Consider the following 19,935-nt stretch of genomic DNA (forward strand, 5'->3'; position numbering starts at 1 on the left):
GAGCTAGCGGTGGTGGTGCGGGGTGGTTGCGGAGGTCGAGCACGGTTCGCCTGGGTGCAGAGGAGCACGGGAGGAGGCCATGGTCTCCCAGCGACCTAGGAAGAAGCGGAGCGCTGCTGTCTCGTCTCTTCTTGGACGAAGCAGAGGTGCGGCACGACGGGGCTTGAGAGTCTGATGCGGTGGTGGCAGATCCGGGCGCGCGGAGCATCGATCCATCCATGCCCGGCACGAAGCGACGGCGACGGAGCTTGACGAAGCGGCCATGGTGGTCTCTTGTGAGCGAAAACAGAGAGAGGGAGGGGAAGATCGTGAGAACGAGAGGTAGGGAAGCAGGAGGGGGAAAGGAGCGGGGCTGTCGGGGCACTCATCTCCGGCGACTGGGAGCTGCTGCTCCGGCTGCTTGTAGGTGAGGAGGCCCACAGGAGGTGCGAGGCAGGGGCTCCTGCTACTGGCCGGAAAGCATGGGAGGTGGTCTGGATGGGTTCGAATCGAAGAGCTCGGGCTCGAGCTCTGGTTGGTGGGAGGAGGAATGGGAGGATCCCGATGTGGAAGAGGACTGGCGGCGGCGGGTGAGGGGATTTGGTGGATGGGACAAGCCCCTAGGATCTAGGGTTAGATAAAGGGGAACTATATATAGCCAATGGATTTTGGTTAGGGGCTAATCTGTCCCTCCGATTTTAATTGGACGTTCGCGAATAACTAGGCTAGGAAGCTCAATTAAGAAATCAGAGACGTTTTGTAGACGTTTGGGGATGATCCGGACACAACGGTGGCAACACCTCGGGTCGGGTCCGGGACAACTTTCGGACGCTCACGTGAGGGGTTCGATGCACTGTGTAGAGAGGGTTTCGGACCGTGCGGTCGCATCGGACAACTCCGGAAGCGAAGAGGGGAAGGAGGATGGACTAGGTGGGCCGTGGCGAGACTGCGAGGGGGAGAAGAAAGAGAGAGGGCCCGGCATCTGTTTCCGGAGACCGAAAACGTCCGACGTTAGACCGGCTGTCATGCCGCTATAGTTATCCGTTGGGGCATCAAACGATCTCCGAATGCGATGAAACTTGACAGGCGGTCTATCTACACTATAATAAGACCACACGTCAACTGTCATCCCATTCCGAGAACATTTTCCGGCCACTTATAAAATAAAATTTCGGACATGCCGCGGGCGCGTGCAAGTGTGTCTGGACTCAGAACGGACAACGGACGGAACGAGGAGACCGGGACGGATGCAAGTTTTGAAAACATGATGATGCAATGCACATGATGACATGATAAGATGCAACACGCAAGCAAAGACAAAGCAACAACAGCGAATAACTGGACGACACCTGGCACATCGGTCTTGGGGAATTACACTGATCATCCTCAAAAGAGGCACGGATCATTAGGAAACAACATGAACATATGGCAAAAAAATAATGACAGGGCAAGGACTTAGTGAAATTCTAAGTCCCTAAAATCAGCATCATTGAGTAAGCTACTTTGCATGCTTGTGCTAGTCACCACAAAGATCACAAAAATACATGGCATACACCCCTGTAGAGATGGCATGGCATATTTCAAAACACATGTAGAGCTCAGGATCATAGCATGCACACATTAATCATGGCAAAAATGACAAAAGTGCATTTGCTGAAACAGATCTGAAACTGTCATCACATAGCCCTCTTCCAACAGCATTTCGGGCATCAAGATGAGCTCAAATGGAAATGATGCAATGAGATCAAATGATGTACTCGTCGAGAGGAACATTTTGATATTCTACACGCACGAATCGGAGCAGCGGGTGCAGAGTTATGATGTGATGAATTATGCATAAAAATACTGGGACTTTGTGGAATTTAGACCTCGAGGGAAAAACTGGACGAAAAGATTCCGGGACGAAGAGATCCGGGACGCGTTTGGTTCGGGGGAGTGGTGGATCTCATCCCACTCCCCGGATCTGGCTGGAGACGGGCTCCGGCGAGCCCGCAGCAGCGTGGCGAGTCGACGACGGCCGGCGGCGAGGTGCGGGCGCGGCGGCGCAAAGCGACGGGCACGAGGCGCGGCGAGCACGCGGGCGCGGGTGGCAGCGCACCGCGGTGGCTGACGGGCGGCGGCCGCAGCTCGAGGAGGCGGCGACGAAGGACGGCGGGATGGGCCGCCAGCGGCGAGCTTCCGGCAAAGGCGGCGAGGTCCGGCGAGCTCGGCGCGAAGGAGAAAGCGGCGGGGCGCCTCGGGCACTTGGGCCCGGACGCGGCTCGGGCGGGCCGGCCATGAGCCGGGCGGGCCGCGGTGGCTGGCGCGGTGGAGGAGGGGAGGCGGCGACAGGTGGCGCGACAGGAGAGGTTGAGCGAGGCGGCGGAGCTGACGTGGCGACGCCTGATTCGCCGGAGTGAGGTGGCGGCGGCGAGCGGACATGTCCGACGCGGGAAGAAATGTCCGGCGGCGCGGAGGGAGTTGGATCTAGGGTTTGTCTGCTCGAGAATTTCGGAGGGAGGCACATATTTATAGGTAGAGGGAGCTAGGAGAGTCCAAATGAGGTGCGGTTTTTGGCCACGCAATCGTGATCGAACGGCCTAGATGATGGAGGGGGATTAGGTGGGTTTTGGGCCACTTTGGAGGGGTGTTGGGCTGCAACACACACAAAGCCTTTTCGGTCCCCCGGTTAATCGTTGGAGTATCAAACGAAGTCCAAATGGCACGAAACTTGGCAGGCGGTCTACCGGTAGTAAACCAAGGCCGCATGAAAAGTCTCGGTCCAATACGAGAACGCTTAACACCCGCACACTAAAAGAGGTAGAAAGGGACACCGGGTGACATAGGAGCGCCGGATTGCAAAATGGACAACGGGAAAAATGCTCGGAAGCATGAGACGAACATGTATGCAAATGAAATGCACATGATGACATGATATGCAATGCATGACACGCAAGCAATGACAAGGCAACAACAGCGAATAACTGGAAGACACCTGGCACATCGGTCTTGGGGCGTTACAACGCGCATGCTCCTAGGGGGATAGATTGGTAGGAAAAGACCATTGCTCGTCCCTGACCGCCACTTATACGGAAGACAATCAAATAACACCTCATGTTTCAAATTTTTTGCATAACGTTTACCATACGTGCATGCTACGGGACTTGCAAACCTCAACACAATTATTTCTCAATTTCACAACTACTCAACTAGCACGACTTTGATATTATTACCTCCATGTCTCAAAACAATCATCAAGCATCAAACTTCTCTTAGTATTCAACACACTGATAAGAAAGTTTTATTATTAATCTTGCATACCAAGAATATTAGGATTTTAAGCAAATTACCATGCTATTAAGACTCTCAAAATAATCTAAGTGAAACATGAGAGATCAATAGTTTCTATAAGACAAATCCACCACCGTGCTCTAAAAGATATAAGTGAAGCACTAGAGCAAAATTATATAACTCAAAAGATATAAGCGAAGCACATAGAGTATTCTAACAAATTCCAAATCATGTATGGCTCTCTCAAAAGATGTGTACAGCAAGGATGATTGTGGTAAACTAATAAGCAAAGACTCAAATCATACAAGACGCTCCAAGCAAAACAAATATCATGTGGCGAATAAAAATATAGCTCCAAGTAAAGTTACCGATAGAAGTAGACGAAAGAGGGGATGCCTTCCGGGGCATCCCCAAGCTTTGGTTTTTAGGTGTCCTTAGATTATCTTGGGGGTGCCATGGGCATCCCCAAGCTTAGGCTCTTGCCACTCCTTGTTCCATAATCCATCAAATCTTTACCCAAAACTTGAAAACTTCACAACACAAAACTTAAAGTAGAAAATCTCGTGAGCTCCGTTAGCGAAAGAAAACAAAAGACCACTTCAAGGTACTGTAATTAACTCATTATTTATTTATATGGGTGTTATACATACTGTATTCCAACTTCTCTAATGTTCATAAACTAATTTACTAGCCATAGATTCATCAAAATAAGCAAACAACACGTGAAAAACAGAATCTGTCAAAAAGAGAACAGTCTGTAGTAATCTGTAGCTAGCGCAATATCTGGAACCCCAAAAATTCTAAAATAAATTTCTGGACGTGAGGAATTTATCTATTAATCATCTGAAAAAATAATTAACTAAATAGCAGTTTCCAAATAAAAATTACAGCAGTTCTCATGAGCACTAAAGTTTCTGTTTTTTACAGCAAGTTCAACAAGACTTTCCCCAAGTCTTCCCAACGGTTCTACTTGGCACAAACACTAATTAAACACACAAAAAATAACCAAAATAGGGGCTAAATAATTTATTTATTACTAAGCAGGAGCAAAAAGCAAGGAATAAAAATAAAATTGGGTTGCCTCCCAACAAGCGCTATCGTTTAACGCCCCTAGCTAGGCATAACAAGCAAGAATAGATCTAGGTATTGCCATCTTTGGTTTTCAACTTTTTAGCGGAATCAAGTTCGAATCCGGGAGGTTCTTTATGTTTCCCTTCATATTATGAAATTTTTAGATCTAACGAATCCAACCGCTTATTGCAAAGGGTAATCAACATATTCATGTGGTGAATATTTCCACTAATGTTCTTAAGAGGTTTAAGAGATTTCTGCAAGATTTTAGTAACTTCACAAATTTTTTCAAAAACGTGTGTCTCTTCCTGGGTAGGATGAGCCCCCTTTTGTTGAGGTAGTGTTCCCACTATACCTTCTATAATTTCAAGTGCAATATGGGGATCGATTTCAATAAAATTGCCTTTGGCAACGCAATCCAAGAGTTGTCTATGAGACATATTTAATCCAACATAAAAATTGCGAAGCAAAATTCTCAGATTTATTTAAGAGGTACAATTATGATGATATTCCATTATTCTCAACCAGGCATCTTTTAAGTTTTCTCCTAACCTTTGTTTAAAGTGAAAGATTTCGAACTCAGGGGTCAACGGAGAAGATAAGGGACTAGCCACTAGTAGAAAAGGGGGCTTTGGTCCAGGCCGGGTAAGCCCATTAGTCCCGGTTCAGTCCAGAACCGGGACCAATGGGTGCATTTATCTCGGTTCGTGCGGCTAAGGCATTAGTCCCGGTTCACCTGAGCCCTTTAGTCCCGATTCGTGCCACGAACCAGGACTAAAGGGTGCGATGCCCATTAGTCCCGGTTGGTGGCACCAACCGGTACTAAAGGTTAGACCTTTAGTCCCGATTGGTGCCACCAACCGGGACTAATGGGCTTTCAGGCATTAGTACCGGTTCATGGCACGAACCGGTACTAAAGGTCCCATTTTCAAACACCCCCCCCCCCCCCCGTGGACCGCCTTTTCAGTTTTAGAAAAAACAAAAGAAAATGATGGAAATGTCAAAAAAATAAAATAAAATAAGTTTCCCATGTGATATGTGGTCTAGTTGTTGGGAAAATTTACAAATATGAATTTCGACTTTATTTACAAAATCTCTCTGGAATTTGTAAAATGGGCATAACTTTTGCATACGAACTCGGATTAAAAAGTTTTTTATATGAAAAATCATCTACTCGAAAAGTTACATCCGATGGAGACCGCCTACGGCCTGTTTGCAAATTTGTAAAATCCTCAAATTCCAAAAGGAAAAAAAGTTATGCTCAAATTTCAGTTTTTTTAAATTTTCATTAAATCTGGTCAAACTATGGTCAAACTACTTATTCAAGAAGTATTAGTGTTACTAAATTATTATTCAAGAATATTAGTGTTATTAAATAATTATTTCAGTTTTTTTGAATTTTGGTTAAATCTGGTCAAACTATGGTCAAACAATGGTCAAACTACTTATTCAAGAAATATTAGTGTTACTAAAAAATTATTGGTTTTGAGAACAATAGTTTCAAACTCAAACAGTAAAATGTGTGACTTCATGCTCAAGCTAAACTCCTGAGGGTTAATAGGATTGACATCTTACTATTGTCAGGAAAACAACGAGTGCAGACTTGGAAACGAGGGAGAATAGAACCCGGAAGTTGAGCGTGCTCAGGCTGGGGGAGTGGGAGGATGGGTGACCGTCCGGGAAGTTAGATGATTTGGAATGATGAGGGGTGATTAGAGATTAAATTGAGCAGTGATGAGGGGTGATTAGAGATTAGAAGTTAAAATAATTCAGAAATTTGAAAATAAAAAAATTTCAAAAAAAATTCAAAAAAATATCAGAAAATTTCCTTTAGTACCGATTGGTGTTACCAACCGGGACTAAAGGTGGACCGGCCACGTGGAGGGCCTTTAGTCCCGGTTCTGGTTTGAACCGGGACTAAAGGGTCAGGGCATTAGTACCGACCCTTTAGTCCCGGTTCAAGAACCGGGACTAAAGGCCCTTACGAACCGGGACTAAAGGCCCTTTTTCTACTAGTGAGCCATAACGACAAGCAAGCAAACTAACACACAAGCAAACAAAAAGTAAGCAGGCAAAAAGAGGCATTTAGAGAAAGAGAGGGAGGATAGAGAGAGAGGGCGAATAAAACAGCAAGGGTGAATTGGGGGGAGAGGAAAACGAGAGGCAAATGGCAAATAATGTAATGCGGGAGATAAGGGTATGTGATTGGTACTTGGTATGTTGACTTTTGCGTAGACCTCCCCGGCAACGGCGCCAAAAATCCTTCTTGCTACCTCTTTTAGCACTGCGTTGGTTTTCCCCGAAGTGGAAGGGATGATGCAGCGAAGTAGCGTAAGTATTTCCCTCAGTTTTTGAGAACCAAGCTATCAATCCAGTAGGAGGCTACGCGCGAGTCCCTCGTACCTGCACAAAACAAATAAATCCTCGCAACCAACGCAAATAGGGGTTGTCAATCCCTATAGGGCCACTTACGAGAGTGAGATCTGATAGATATGATAAGATAATATTTTTGGTATTTTTATGATAAAGATTCAAAGTAAAATAAAGGCAAAGTAAATAGCAAAGTAAATAACTAAGTAGTAGGAGATTAATGTGATAAAGATAGACCCAGGGGCCATAGGTTTCACTAGTGGCTTCTCTCGGGAGCATAAGTATTCTACGGTGGGTGAACAAATTACTGTTGAGCAATTAACAGAATTGAGCATAGTTATGAGAATATCTAGGTATGATCATGTATATAGGCATCACGTCTGAGACAAGTAGACCGACTCCTGCCTACATCTACTACTATTACTCCACTCATCGACGCTATCCAGCATGCATCTAGAGTATTAAGTTAAAATAGAGCAACGCCTTAAGCAAGATGACATGATGTAGAGGGATAGACTCATGCAATATTAAGAAAACCCCATCTTGTTATCCTTGATGGCAACAATACAATACGTGCCTTGCTGCCCTTACTGTCACCGGGAAAGGACACCGCAAGATTGAACCCAAAGCTAAGCACTTCTCCCATTGCAAGAAAGATCAATCTAGTAGGCCAAACCAAACTGATAATTCGAAGAGACTTGCAAAGATAACCAATCATACATAAAAGAATTCAGAGAACATTCAAATATTATTCATAGATAGACTTGATCATAAACCCACAATTCATCAGTCTCAACAAACACACCGCAAAAAGAAGATTACATCGAATAGATCTCCGCAAGAGAGGGGGAGAACATTATATTGAGATCCAAAAAGAGAGAAGAAGCCATCTAGCTACTAACTATGGACCCGTAGGTCTGAAATAAACTACTCACACTTCATCGGAGAGGCTATGGTGTTGATGTAGAAGCCCTCCGTGATCGATGCCCCCTCCAGCGGAGCTCCGGAATAGGCCCCAAGATGGGATCTCGTGGATACAGAAAGATATGGCGGTGGAATTAGGGTTTTGGCTCCTGTTCTGATCGTTTGGGGGTACGTGGATATATATAGGAGGAAGGAGTGTGTCGGTGGAGCAACAGGGGGGCCACGAGGGTGGAGGGCGTGCCTGGGGGGGCAGGCGCGCCACCCTACCTCGTGGCCTCCTGTTAGTTGGCTTGACGCAGGGTCCAAGTATCCTGAGTTGTATTCAGTGAGAAAATCACGTTCCCGAAGGTTTCATTCCGTTTGGACTCCGTTTGATATTCCTTTTCTTCGAAACCCTAAAACAGGCAAAAAAAACAGCAATTTTGGGTTGGGCCTCCGGTTAATAGGTTAGTCCCAAAAATAATATAAAAGTAGATAATAAAGCCCAATAATGTCCAAAACAGTAGATAATATAGCATGGAGCAATCAAAAATTATAGATACGTTGGAGACGTATCAAATAACACAAAAACAAAATGCATAAATAGGACTTTGTAAGCAGAAATTAATGGATCAGATTTCTGGCTTGGAACCCTCCAATGAGGATTACATGTGCGCACATTATAATCATAGTCGATCATTTGGGGAAAGGATCCTCACATCCATTCAATATTCAATTTCTGATAAAAGATAAAAAACAGGGTGGCAAACATAAACAAAGATGGATCAGATTTCTGGCTTGGGATCCCTATGGGATTACAGTTCTGCATAGTATAATCCATCATTCAAGGAATCCTTAATACCATTAAGTTTACAAATCAGAACAGATAAACAAAGGAAAAATACAAACAGAAAAAAGAGGGCTAGAGAATGTCGGGTGAGATGGATCAGATTTCTGGCTTGGAATCCTCTGATAAAGGGTTACATTTGCGCACAGTATAATCATAGTCGATCAGCTGGGGAAAGGATCCTCACTTCCATCTAAATGTTGGAAGCCAATGTTTCGACACAGCATATGCACCCAAACTATAAGAAGCTCAGAAATAAAACATCACTGGAAGTTTGGACATTTTATAATGTTACAAAATGTGCCAGAAGACAGGTAACATGACGCAGTTTGATAAAGCACCATGTTGTTTAATGCTGGCTGGTGTTTCCGTTCATCTATGCTTCTCTCTACAGATGACCAAACTGTTAACAACAGGACATTCTTCCAATTGTGAAGCAAAAAACATAAAACTTTTGTTCAGTAATCAAGCATAAAAAGCACAAAATCCAGTTTTGGGGGATGAACAATATGATCAAATATATCCTTAGTTCAGGTCTCCAAATTGCTTCCGCATCGAGCCATCAGATGGCACATCAGAAGAACGAAAGTATTTAGTTTGATCATCATTGGACAGTTTTAAACATCAGATAAATGACAAAACGATCAAACCCAGTGGAACAATGATAATAAAGCATCAAGAAAACACGATACTACCAGTGTCATGGCATTGTACAAAAATTACGCAGCTAAGCTCTTCAAAAACCGGGTTGAAAGTTCAAACTCATGGGTGGCGTCAGATAATAAGCGGAGTTTTGTAAAAATATCAAAGATTCAGTGTATAGCATAACATATTTCACATCATTTGCCACCCTTGGTTTGCACAGGAAGATAAATAAATTCAAGGGGGTAAAAGAAGAGACAGACAAATAGAACACATTAATGCTATCTGATCATCAGTTGCCAACAGTACGGCTCAAATTTTTGAAGAGAAACATCTGCAACGAGAAATTTTGATTAGACCATTTGACTCTAGAGCAACAACAATGGTGGTAAGTAAACCATCTCTTTCCTTTGGATCTTCCACCACCACGTAGTACATTCTCTGGATAGGGTGCTTTTGTCAAACGCTTGTATGATTGTCGTTCCAATTTATATCTGTTCAGGTTGTTCGAATTGGAAAACGATACAAAGTCCAATCAAATTCATCAAAAGAGATAGCAACGTCCAATCACATCACAAGAAATTCCACACTGGATAGCGAGAGGAACATTTGCTTTCTGCTTAACATTTACTCATTGTCCAAGAACCATATGGATAAGTTTAAAAGGCACAAATACGATAAAGAGAAGAATATGAAAAATAACGTAGCAACAAATAAACTACTGACAGCAAAGATCCAAAATACAAATACAACTCAGTCCCTTAGATGTTCTTTGACCATGTGATCATTTCCACAGGAGTCATTACATGTCTGTAACTGTAAAATTGGCTCATCACGGTTGTCAAAATCAAAATACCAAGAAAGGCGTCAATGGGCATATCAGTCTCTAAAATTTGAACATATATCACATCAGAATCACAGAACATAAAAGTTGTATTTTGGAGAAAATATGGTAGGTGGACATCACAATCACACATTTTCACAGCATGGCACACAGAGTGCACCAATCAGTCCCGAAAGATGGTGTGTTTTGTTTGTGTATTTCATCACTCTCCAGCCATATTTTACTCGATGATACACAAAAGAAAATATACATGGTAAATAACAGAATCAAGAACAAACAGAATATCAGACTACATATCTAAAGAAATTTGGAAGTATTAAAAAAATACATACTTGAGAGCTGGCCAAACAATGTTCTGAATCGAAGAGTGCTACAACTCACAAACAATTGAGTGTTTGCTTTCATCCACCAAATGAATGCAGGAGGAACAAAATCAGAAACAAAACAAAAACCTAAAGAAATAAAATCATAGACTAGGCAAAATATGGGCATATTCTTATATTCTTGTGTTAATAAATGTGCCAGAAGACAGGTAACACCACTGACTCAAGTTTGGTATGTGCAGAGTTACAGGCACTAGCTTTGTGTTGCAGTTTGATGAGTGGAAAAAGACGGAGCCGCAGGGCACACCACTGACTCAGATCTGGGTTCGTTTTTTGGGGGCACCATCTGAGCCCTTGGATGATTTCTTTGTCACATGGAGCCTTGGATCCTTGCTCGGTCGGACGGAGTAGGTAGATATGCCCTTCACCCGTGCTCATGGTGTGGCGCGCTTGCTGGTTAGCATGGCTAACATCGAGTTCTTGCCGAAAGTGGTCAGATGGTGTCACGAGGGTATTGCTTACATGTTGAATGTCGAGTATGAGGACCCTAACCTGTTTCAGGATTTTGAGGAGCTGCATCATATGGATACTTCTGAGGGGGGAGGCCCTTCTGGGAACCATGGTGATGACGCACATAATGATGGGGACAGGGATTCCAGGCCTGTGGATTCGTCTAAAGCAGGAGAGTCTGCTCAGGGGAAATCGCCAGTTTTGATCCCGTCCAACATGTTGCAACTTGGGTCCGTAGGAGCTTTCTTGGCACCTCCTCGTCTCTGGAGTGATCGGGTGGACATGGATGACCCGTCTGAGCATCTGCCGCCGGAGATTACGGGGGTTGACCGTGTCTTGTTTGTCGATGGACCGGGAGGAACCACTGGACAGGAGGTCCAAGTTACTCCTCCTTCATCGCCGTTGCCTAGGCCGGAGGTGACGACTTCGCTGGATGGCTCGGCGGACTTGGGCGGGAGTGAGGTTCGGCCATCCCGCGCTCTTGCGGCGCCTGTTTCGATGGCGCCCAAGGCCTGTGCGGAAGTTTTGGCCCCTCCGGAGGCTCGGGCGACCTCGGGTGGGACAAGCAGGCAGGAGGCCTACGCACCACTCGCTCCCTCCATGGCATCTTCAGAGGCGGGGGGAGTTTTCTTCGGAGGGCCGGCCGCTGGGGGCGGCCACGGGCCGGCTGCCGCTTCCCCGGCCAGACCCGCCCCTTTGGCTGGGGCGGTGTCCTTCTCCTCGTCACCACGCGCGGGCATGGGTGTGGCTGGGCAGGAGGTTGCTGGCTCGCCGGTCACCGTTGTGGGTGGACTGGGCGACACGGCCAGTGTTCCAGCTCCCTCCCCAGTGAGCTGCGAGTTGGCTGCCCCGGGCTCTGCTGCTGGTGGGTCGCCCGTGCACAGGTTGCCGGAGATACCGCCACGTTGTTCTCCTGCTCCGGTGACTGAGACCCGAAGCGCCGCTGTTGGGGGACGGGCAGGAGGCCTTTTCCCTAGCAGAGCTTCTCGAGAGGAGGTCATCGCCTTTGGTGGTATCCCGGATCCTGTCTCCCAGGGGAGGCGGATCAGCGGGAGGCTGCAGGAGCAGCCGGACGTTGATGACATACAACTGAGGTGTGCGTTGAGGGCTGCCAAGTTGCATGACGTCGAGACCTCCACTGGTATGTCTGTTATTAAGTCGAATTCCATTTTGCATTTTACTAATAATGAAATCATTCATAATGCAAATCAATTAGGAATTTCACTGGGTAATAATGGTACTGAAATTACCAAGTCGGTTAACGACATTCTTGATTTGGAAGCTGATCGTGCGGCAGATATGATTCGTCACATAGCTGCCGTTAAACCAATGAATGACTCGGAGATTGATGCGCTTGGGGTTAGGGTTCTTGATGGTATGTGTGCCGATCTTGACCCTGCATTTCTAGAGACAGAGGAAGACACCAATGATGAGCCTTTGGTGCTAGAAGCTGTGAATGAGTACGGTGATCCGACTGATGGACACCTAAAGCCTAAGAGGGCATGGAGACGAAAGGTTTATCCAGTCTCCGCAGCGCGTAGGAGTGCTAGGATCCGTACTGCCAAAAAATTTCATGATGAGCTATGAGAGGCATTTTTTGGAATAGCAGAGGTCTTAGAGACTTGGCTAAAAGGAGGTTTCTTGCGGATGCTTCTCTTGAACATCATTTAGATTTTATTGCTTTATCCGAGACTGGAAGAAGCAATTTCACTTCTCAGTTTCTTGCCACTTTGTCCGGGGGGTAGAGTTTGATTGGCATTGCCTCCCCCCTCGAGGAAGATCCGGTGGGGTTTTACTTGGGGTTAAGTGCGAAACATTGGAAGTCCGGAGTGTAGTTTTGGGGGATTTTTCCGTCAAGTTCCGAGTTCAAATTAAGGCAGATGGGTTTGATTGGGCTTTGGTGGCGGTGTACGGAGCTACGCAACCAGAGCTCAAGCCCTACTTTTTGGCGGATCTGGTTCGTATTTGTGGTAACGAATAGCTACCCCTCTTAGTGGGGGGGATTTCAACATTATTCGTAGGAGAGAGGAGAAGAATAATGACAATTTTGACGGCCGATGGTCGTTTATGTTCAACACTATTATCGAAAGTTTGGATCTCAGAGAGATAGAGCTTTCGGGTAGGAAATTTACTTGGGCTAATTCGTTACCGGTCCCAACATTTGAGAAACTTGACCGTGTCTTAGCAAGTGTCGAGTGGGAACAGAAGTTTCCTCTGGTAACCGTGCAGGCTTTGACCAGGGGTGTCTCTGACCATACTCCGTTACTAGTCGATTCAGGGGTTCAAACGTTTGTGGGAAACAAAAACATTTTCTCGTTTGAACTTGCCTGGTTGGAAAGAGAAGGTTTCATTGAGTTGTTAGCTCGGGAGTGGGCTATGGACTCAGGAGGAAAGACGCCTATCGAGCGATGGCAATGTAAGATTTGTCATCTCCGAAGGTTCCTTCGAGGATGGGCTAAGAAAACGCATGGTATTTATAAGGCGGAGAAGGAGAGACTTCTTCTACTTATTCAAAACCTTGAAGTTAAAGCTGAAACTTCTATCTTAGATTCCAGTGAGTTGGAAACAAAGATAGAGGCGGAGATGCGTCTTAAACAGCTTCTTCGCGAGGAGGAATTGAAATGGGCATTGCGAGCTAAGGTTCGCAAGATAGTACAAGGAGAGGACAATACTCAATTCTTTCATATGATTGCTAATGGGAAGCATCGTAAAAAGAGAATTTTTCAGTTAGAACAAGATGAAGGGACGATAGTTGGTCAAGACAATCTGAAAGTCTATATTACCAATTATTATAAGCAGTTGTTTGGTCCCCCGGAAGAGAATTTTGTGTCCTTAGATGAGTCTAGGGTTCAGGATGTTCCTCAACTTGAGACTGCCGAGAATGAGCTCCTGACTGCTCCTTTCTCTGAGAAAGAGGTGTTTGAAGCCATTGCACAGATGGAGAATAATAAGGCTCCAGGACCGGATGGGTTTCCGGCGGAGTTCTACAAAAAGTGCTGGCACTTTATTAAGGGTGATTTGTTGCCCATGTTCCACGAGTTTTTTGAGGGACGGCTTCAGTTGTTTAAGCTAAATTTTGGAACGATAACTCTTCTTCCTAAGAAGACAGACGCAGTTCGCATTGAGCAGTTCAGACCCATATGTCTGCTTAATGTGAGTTTCAAAATCTTCACCAAGGTCGGGACGAACAGACTTACGCAGATTGCGCACTCTGTGGTTCATCCGTCCCAGACTGCTTTCATGCCTGATCGAAACATCCTTGAAGGGGTTGTTGTCTTGCATGAAACGCTCCATGAACTCCACTCAAAAAAACTTGATGGCGTAGTTTTTAAAGTGGATTTTGAAAAAGCATATGATAAAGTTAAATGGCCTTTCCTTCAACAAGCTTTGCGTATGAAAGGCTTTGATCCGGCCTGGAGAAACCAGATTGATTCCTTTACGCAAAAAGGAAGTGTCGGGATTAAAGTGAATGATGACATAGGTCACTATTTCCAAACACACAAGGGGCTTAGGCAAGGAGACCCGATGTCGCCGATCTTGTTTAATATAGTGGCTGATATGCTCACTATCTTAATAGGTCGGGCCAAGGATGCAGGGCAGGTAGGTGGCCTGGTCCCACATCTAGTTGACGGAGGGATTTCCATTCTTCAGTATGCTGATGATACAATCATCTTTATGGAGCACGACTTGGTGAAAGCAAGAAACATGAAGCTGCTATTATGCTTATTTGAACAACTATATGGCCTCAAAATTAACTTTCACAAGAGTGAATTGTTTTGCTTTGGAAGAGCAAAGGAGGACCAGGATACGTATAAACAATTGTTCGGATGTGAATTGGGTTCCTTACCGTTTACGTACTTAGGTATACCCATTCATCATCGTAAGCTGACTAACAATGAGTGGAAATGCATCGAGGATCGATTTGAAAAGAAACTGAGCTGTTGGAAAGGAAAGCTCATGTCATACGGAGGACGATTGATTCTGATTAATTCGGTCCTTACCAGTATGCCTATGTTTCTCTTATCCTTTTTCCAGGTTCCGGTGGGAGTCAGGAAAAGGTTAGATTTCTACCGATCTAGGTTCTTTTGGCAGAATGACGACCTCAAACGAAAGTATAGGCTTGCTAAATGGGATATAATATGTAGGCCGAAGGACCAAGGGGGTCTAGGCATTGAAAATTTGGAAGTTAAAAACATATGCCTCCTTAGCAAATGGCTTTTTAAACTTTCGTCTGAGACGGAAGCTACTTGGGCTCAGATTTTGCGTAATAAGTATCTTTATGCTAAAAACCTTGGCCCAGGTAAATGTGAGGCCTTCCGACTCACCTTTTTGGAAGGGTTTGATGAGAGTCAAACAACTTTTTTTCAACAAGTCAAGAATTTATTGTCGGGAATGGAGCCACTACGAGGTTTTGGGAGGATACGTGGCTTGGGGAGACTCCCCTTGCACTTCAATATCCTACTTTGTACAACATTGTGCGACGTAGAGAAGCCTACGTTGCATCTGTTCTACAATCCACTCCCCTCAATATTAGTTTTCGGAGGACGCTAGTTGGAAATCGTTGGGAGGCTTGGCTCCACCTTGTTAGACGTTTAATGGAGGTTCGGCTGACCCAGCAACCAGATCAATGCGGAAACTTACTAAGAACGGTGCGTTCTCGGTTAAGTCTATGTATCTGGATGTCATTAACTCTAGCATTGTCCCTTCCTCGATTCACGTTTGGAAAGTAAAGGTTCCCTTACGCATCAAAGTGTTTATGTGGTTTGTGCATAAACAGGTCATTTTGACTAAGGATAACCTGGCAAAACGCAACTGGATGGGCTCATCTAGGTGTAGCTTTTGCGATAATAATGAAAACATCAAACACCTCTTTCTTGATTGTCCGTTGGCTAAGATTCTGTGGCAGTCAATTCATATTGCGTTTAATATTAATCAGCCCACCTCTATCAACATGTTACTTGGACCATGGCTTGATGGGGTTGATTCCGATACTGCAAGACACATTCGTGTTGGCGTTTGTGCTTTACTGTGGGCAGTATGGAACTGCAGAAATGATTTAGTTTTTAACAGGTCAACAAACATTCACTTTTTGCAGGTTATCTTCAGGGCCACGGCATTCATCCGTATGTGGTCGCTACTCACTCCGACGGAGGCCAGGGAGCGTTTGGTTACTGCGTCTACCCGATGGGAGATGGTAGCGCGGGATATTTTCAACCGGTTTGGATGGCGGTCATGTAATAGGATAGGCATGTAGTGCTCCTATTGTGTTTGCCAGCCGGTTGTGGCTTAGGATTTCAGCTCTTTCGAGCTTTTGCTTTTTTGTCGCACTTCGATACTTGGAGACTTTGTTACTGCATTCTATTTTAATAATATGAGCCGTATGCATCTTTCCGATGCAGAGGCTGGGGTAAACCCCCTTTTCAAAAAAAAGACAGGTAACACAACACGATTTGATATAATAAACACAACATTTTCGCATTGCCCACTATAAGAGGAAAACATGATATAAACAACATTGTTTTGGGGCGGAAAGAAGACATAATAAAGAATTTCCTTAGTTCAGGTCTCCAAATTGCAACATGAGGTGGCGCATCAGAAGAACGAAAGTTTTTAGTTTGGTCATCATTGGAAAGTATTTAGGTTGCCTCCAGAGAACAAGATAGTAAAAAACAAGTAAATTTCCCAAGAGCAACCTCAGAACATTTGTATATTTGTATCAACAGATTGGTATCTTTCCGAGAAGGCTGCCAAATACCAAAAAAACAAATAGAGAAGAAAAAAAGAACAACACTCTTTGATCCATATGAAAGAAAACACCCTAGAAAAAAAATTAAACTGCACTACCTCAGTTCAGGTCTTCACTTCTTCCAAATAGAGAATTTCAGAACAAGGAAACATGGTGAATGATGGTTGAGCTGTCAGAGAATGCATTCTAGGCAAATACATCTCCATCAAGCAAAAGAATAGTACAGCAAAACTGAAAAAAGAACATCAAGGAACAATAGAAGATCATGGGTAGACCAGGAACAATAGAAGATCGAATCGGCGGCCCTCAGGGATTATGCTTATGATGTTCATCAACTAAGTAAACTCAGGTCTCAAAGATTTGCCATCACTAGACTCGCAGAACTAACTAACTTAAGAGAAAAGGAACTTAAAACCATTAAACATTCAACGATAAGCAGGGGCAATTAGCAGTAGGTGAAGCAGATTCCATAAAGTAGCCCTTTTGGGAAATTCAAGCCCGGTGAAATATAAGAGATGGATTGAATCATCAAGGAGACCGGGTCACACGATTCTGCACAAAAAGGGTTGTTCAACATTTAATAACACTCAAAACTGATAAATCTGTCCTCAGAGTTACGGAATGATAGCATGGACGCATAGTGCAACTGCGAATGTCTTGAGAAACAAGCCTTAATTTATCAGCACTACCATATATTTCCCAGCAGCAAAATAGTTACAAATATGCATGAAGTCCTAGGATCCAATCAGTGCCTGGAAACTGATTATGATTACTGTCCTAGTATGCCTGTAGCTACCAGAGAAGTACCATTAGGCCCAACTAGATTAATTTTCATGGTTATGCTAAAGAACATCTAGATGTGTTATAAGTATAGCGCATCTGAATTCTATGCCACTGATTTTAGGTGAAGATTCATGCGATATTTTCTTTCCTCCCTTTCTATTTCATTTTATTCTTGTTTCGAGTCACTTAGATGTGCAATAACTAGGAAACATCTAGATGTGTTCTAGACAGATCCTAATTTTAATAAGTACTATAATAACAAGATAGACAGAGAGAATCCCTCAAGGACCCACAGAAAATCGCACACCATAGGAAGGGACTGACATGGGTTGGATTCCAACTGAGACAAATCAACAAAGGTCAAATGAGACACTTGCAGCTATGATAACAATGTTTTCAGTTGATTGTTAAAACCTCAGAAAGCAGCATAAATTGTCATCACTTCAAAATCTAGCGGTAATTCCAACATGCAGCTAATCATTATGGGTATAGCCCTGTACTCCATAGATAGCACAAACAAGACTAATAACGGGTCATTGATAACTACTCGACGAAGCTATTATATTGCTCTAAAACAGAGTACTCTGTGCGTCTGAGCCAGTTGAGCTTTTTCTTGTCTTAAGAGAAAGCTAGTTGTACTCAAAGCCATGAGTTGAAATAGCCAATTTTACATATGCGATCAGAGCCTGTCGGGATGCATGTGTGTCTTCACTTTGTGACATCAGGGGATTGACAGACTATCATACATAACATCATCACCTCGCATCGAAATCAATCCATCCTCGAAAAAAACCAACATGTCAATACTCAGAGAAATAAACATCCAGAAAATAATGGAAAATTGGATCTAATGGCGGCTCAGAACTTCTTAGAGGGTTGTGTTACCAACATCGGCGCATCCGCCTCCGGCACAGGTTTCGTTCCTCATTGCCGGTGATAGCTTGATGCTACGGACACTGTCTGATAAAAATGGCTTGTTTACATAACAGCCTCAGACTGTCCTAGTTCATGCGAAATGTCAACAGAGTCCAGGCAATCAATGTGCCTGTTCAGCAACCAATACAAGTCATCACCGGCCAATATCTTACACGATTGAAAGAAGATACTAGGAAAAGAACAGTGCACAGTAATCGTGTCAGATTCGAAGCATTCTCAGCACCCTTCCGAGGAAGTAAGAGAGGATAACTGTATTTTCACTTGTGATCTCATCATCCACTTTCAGACTAATCAGTTGGAGCAAACTATTAAAAAAATCAGATGCTTGTACAATCCATCAGATATATTTCTATCAAACATGAAAGAACTATAATATAACACAAAGAAAGGAAAACAGAGAGGACGACACGTGAATGAAGTATATATCTGGCGTTTCCAGGATAAGGTGGCACGGGGAACGCCACCAATCAGCATATAAGACACATGAGAGAATCGTGTGTGGCGTCCGAGACTAATTACCGCGAGGAACACAAGTCATCCTCGGGAATTGGTAATGAACGCGCATCAATCAGATCCAGAAAAATAAAAAGAAGAAGGGACCGAGCGATGGGGATGGATGAGATCTGGGAGCTCAGACAGCCAGGAGGTTGTCTGTGATAGAATCTTTTGATTCAGTGGACATGGGGATTCCGGTAGTGGTGATAGGTATTACCTTTTCCATGTGGCCCGAGGAGCTCCTGGTGCCGGCCATGGCGCCGGTGCCGGAGATGGCAGAGGGTAGTGGTCGAAGTGGTGGCGGCGCTTCCCATCAGCACTGCACTAACCCTAGATCGGTAGGGATGTAGGTGGGGTGTATGGCGTTGCGACGAACCTTGTGATGCGAGCCGCCGCCCCCACCTCTTTATATAGTGCAGGTGACAGGGGCCCGTCAACCATAGTGGGTTGAGCGCCCCCGATCAGGGCGCAGATCTAAGGGCCCGGTGGGCCGTTGGGCCCACAAGGTGGAGATCATCCTAACATTCTCCCCCTTGATCTCAACTTTTACTTTTGACCTTATACTTTTACTTTACTCATTTCATAATAGATCAATACATAGAACATGTTTCATCGTCACAACTCAATCGCCGATAGAATCAGACAGCCACAACGTACCTCTCTATTTTGAAACAAATTCTTTAACCTTGGGCCCTTTTATTGTCCGGAACTTTTAGACTATACCATAAAACCCATGTCGACTGTGTGTTCTCCGAACACACTGGGCGGTAAGCCTTCAATAAGCAGATCTGCAAATACTTATCTATTGCTTTTATGCTTCAGGCATTTCTACATAATTCTGGACTTTCTCGTTTAGAACGCATAACTCTGCGTCAGTGTATTTGGCATCAACACTTGACTCGTTGTCATAGGAGAGAAAAACTAAAAAATGGTTATTGCTGTTGTTAACCATTATCAACTCCGGGTACAGGTCTCCTTAACCATTTTGCCTGTCCCTCAACCTCATATCATGCTATACTTTATCTTTGCATCACATTCATGATAAATGATTCATTCTATAGAGTTCTTCCACACAAAAACTCCTAATGTGAAGGTCAGCGACAATTGTGGATTTCGTTGTATGTTTCACAAGTTTTTATCTTTGTACTCACAACCTTTTAAGAGCACTTGTTTCTTTCAGCATGAGGCCGGTATCTTTGACTCCATTCCAGTGATC

General features: G+C 44.4%; 12 non-coding genes and 2 pseudogenes across 12 annotated transcripts; all 14 read right to left on the minus strand.

Moving 5' to 3' along the window:
- Positions 1-8,220: 8,220 nt before the first annotated feature.
- Positions 8,221-8,318, minus strand: LOC125511756. Its single transcript, XR_007285107.1, has one exon. It is a non-coding gene; the product is annotated as a small nucleolar RNA Z103 (small nucleolar RNA).
- Positions 8,319-8,534: 216 nt separating this feature from the next.
- LOC125511755 lies at positions 8,535-8,633 on the minus strand. Its single transcript, XR_007285106.1, has one exon. It is a non-coding gene; the product is annotated as a small nucleolar RNA Z103 (small nucleolar RNA).
- Positions 8,634-8,736: 103 nt separating this feature from the next.
- On the minus strand, positions 8,737-8,881 carry LOC125511894. Its single transcript, XR_007285165.1, has one exon. It is a non-coding gene; the product is annotated as a small nucleolar RNA snoR137 (small nucleolar RNA).
- Positions 8,882-8,959: 78 nt separating this feature from the next.
- On the minus strand, positions 8,960-9,055 carry LOC125511766 (annotated as a pseudogene).
- Positions 9,056-9,207: 152 nt separating this feature from the next.
- On the minus strand, positions 9,208-9,291 carry LOC125511790. The gene has a single exon (XR_007285116.1). It is a non-coding gene; the product is annotated as a small nucleolar RNA R16 (small nucleolar RNA).
- A 538-nt stretch (positions 9,292-9,829) lies between these two features.
- Positions 9,830-9,925, minus strand: LOC125511719 (annotated as a pseudogene).
- Positions 9,926-10,040: 115 nt separating this feature from the next.
- LOC125511726 lies at positions 10,041-10,137 on the minus strand. The gene has a single exon (XR_007285081.1). It is a non-coding gene; the product is annotated as a small nucleolar RNA SNORD96 family (small nucleolar RNA).
- A 6,170-nt stretch (positions 10,138-16,307) lies between these two features.
- On the minus strand, positions 16,308-16,392 carry LOC125511771. Its single transcript, XR_007285112.1, has one exon. It is a non-coding gene; the product is annotated as a small nucleolar RNA Z159/U59 (small nucleolar RNA).
- A 415-nt stretch (positions 16,393-16,807) lies between these two features.
- LOC125511775 lies at positions 16,808-16,879 on the minus strand. The gene has a single exon (XR_007285114.1). It is a non-coding gene; the product is annotated as a small nucleolar RNA R66 (small nucleolar RNA).
- Positions 16,880-17,695: 816 nt separating this feature from the next.
- Positions 17,696-17,778, minus strand: LOC125511870. Its single transcript, XR_007285142.1, has one exon. It is a non-coding gene; the product is annotated as a small nucleolar RNA snoR77Y (small nucleolar RNA).
- A 185-nt stretch (positions 17,779-17,963) lies between these two features.
- Positions 17,964-18,052, minus strand: LOC125511881. Its single transcript, XR_007285152.1, has one exon. It is a non-coding gene; the product is annotated as a small nucleolar RNA snoR14 (small nucleolar RNA).
- A 90-nt stretch (positions 18,053-18,142) lies between these two features.
- On the minus strand, positions 18,143-18,221 carry LOC125511869. The gene has a single exon (XR_007285141.1). It is a non-coding gene; the product is annotated as a small nucleolar RNA U61 (small nucleolar RNA).
- A 55-nt stretch (positions 18,222-18,276) lies between these two features.
- On the minus strand, positions 18,277-18,365 carry LOC125511871. Its single transcript, XR_007285143.1, has one exon. It is a non-coding gene; the product is annotated as a small nucleolar RNA snoR20a (small nucleolar RNA).
- Positions 18,366-18,642: 277 nt separating this feature from the next.
- On the minus strand, positions 18,643-18,776 carry LOC125511877. Its single transcript, XR_007285148.1, has one exon. It is a non-coding gene; the product is annotated as a small nucleolar RNA snoR80 (small nucleolar RNA).
- Between the last annotated feature and the right edge of the window lie 1,159 nt (positions 18,777-19,935).

The sequence above is a fragment of the Triticum urartu genome, chromosome 5 (genome assembly GCF_003073215.2).
Source record: "Triticum urartu cultivar G1812 chromosome 5, Tu2.1, whole genome shotgun sequence".
Taxonomy (NCBI): Eukaryota; Viridiplantae; Streptophyta; class Magnoliopsida; order Poales; family Poaceae; genus Triticum; species Triticum urartu.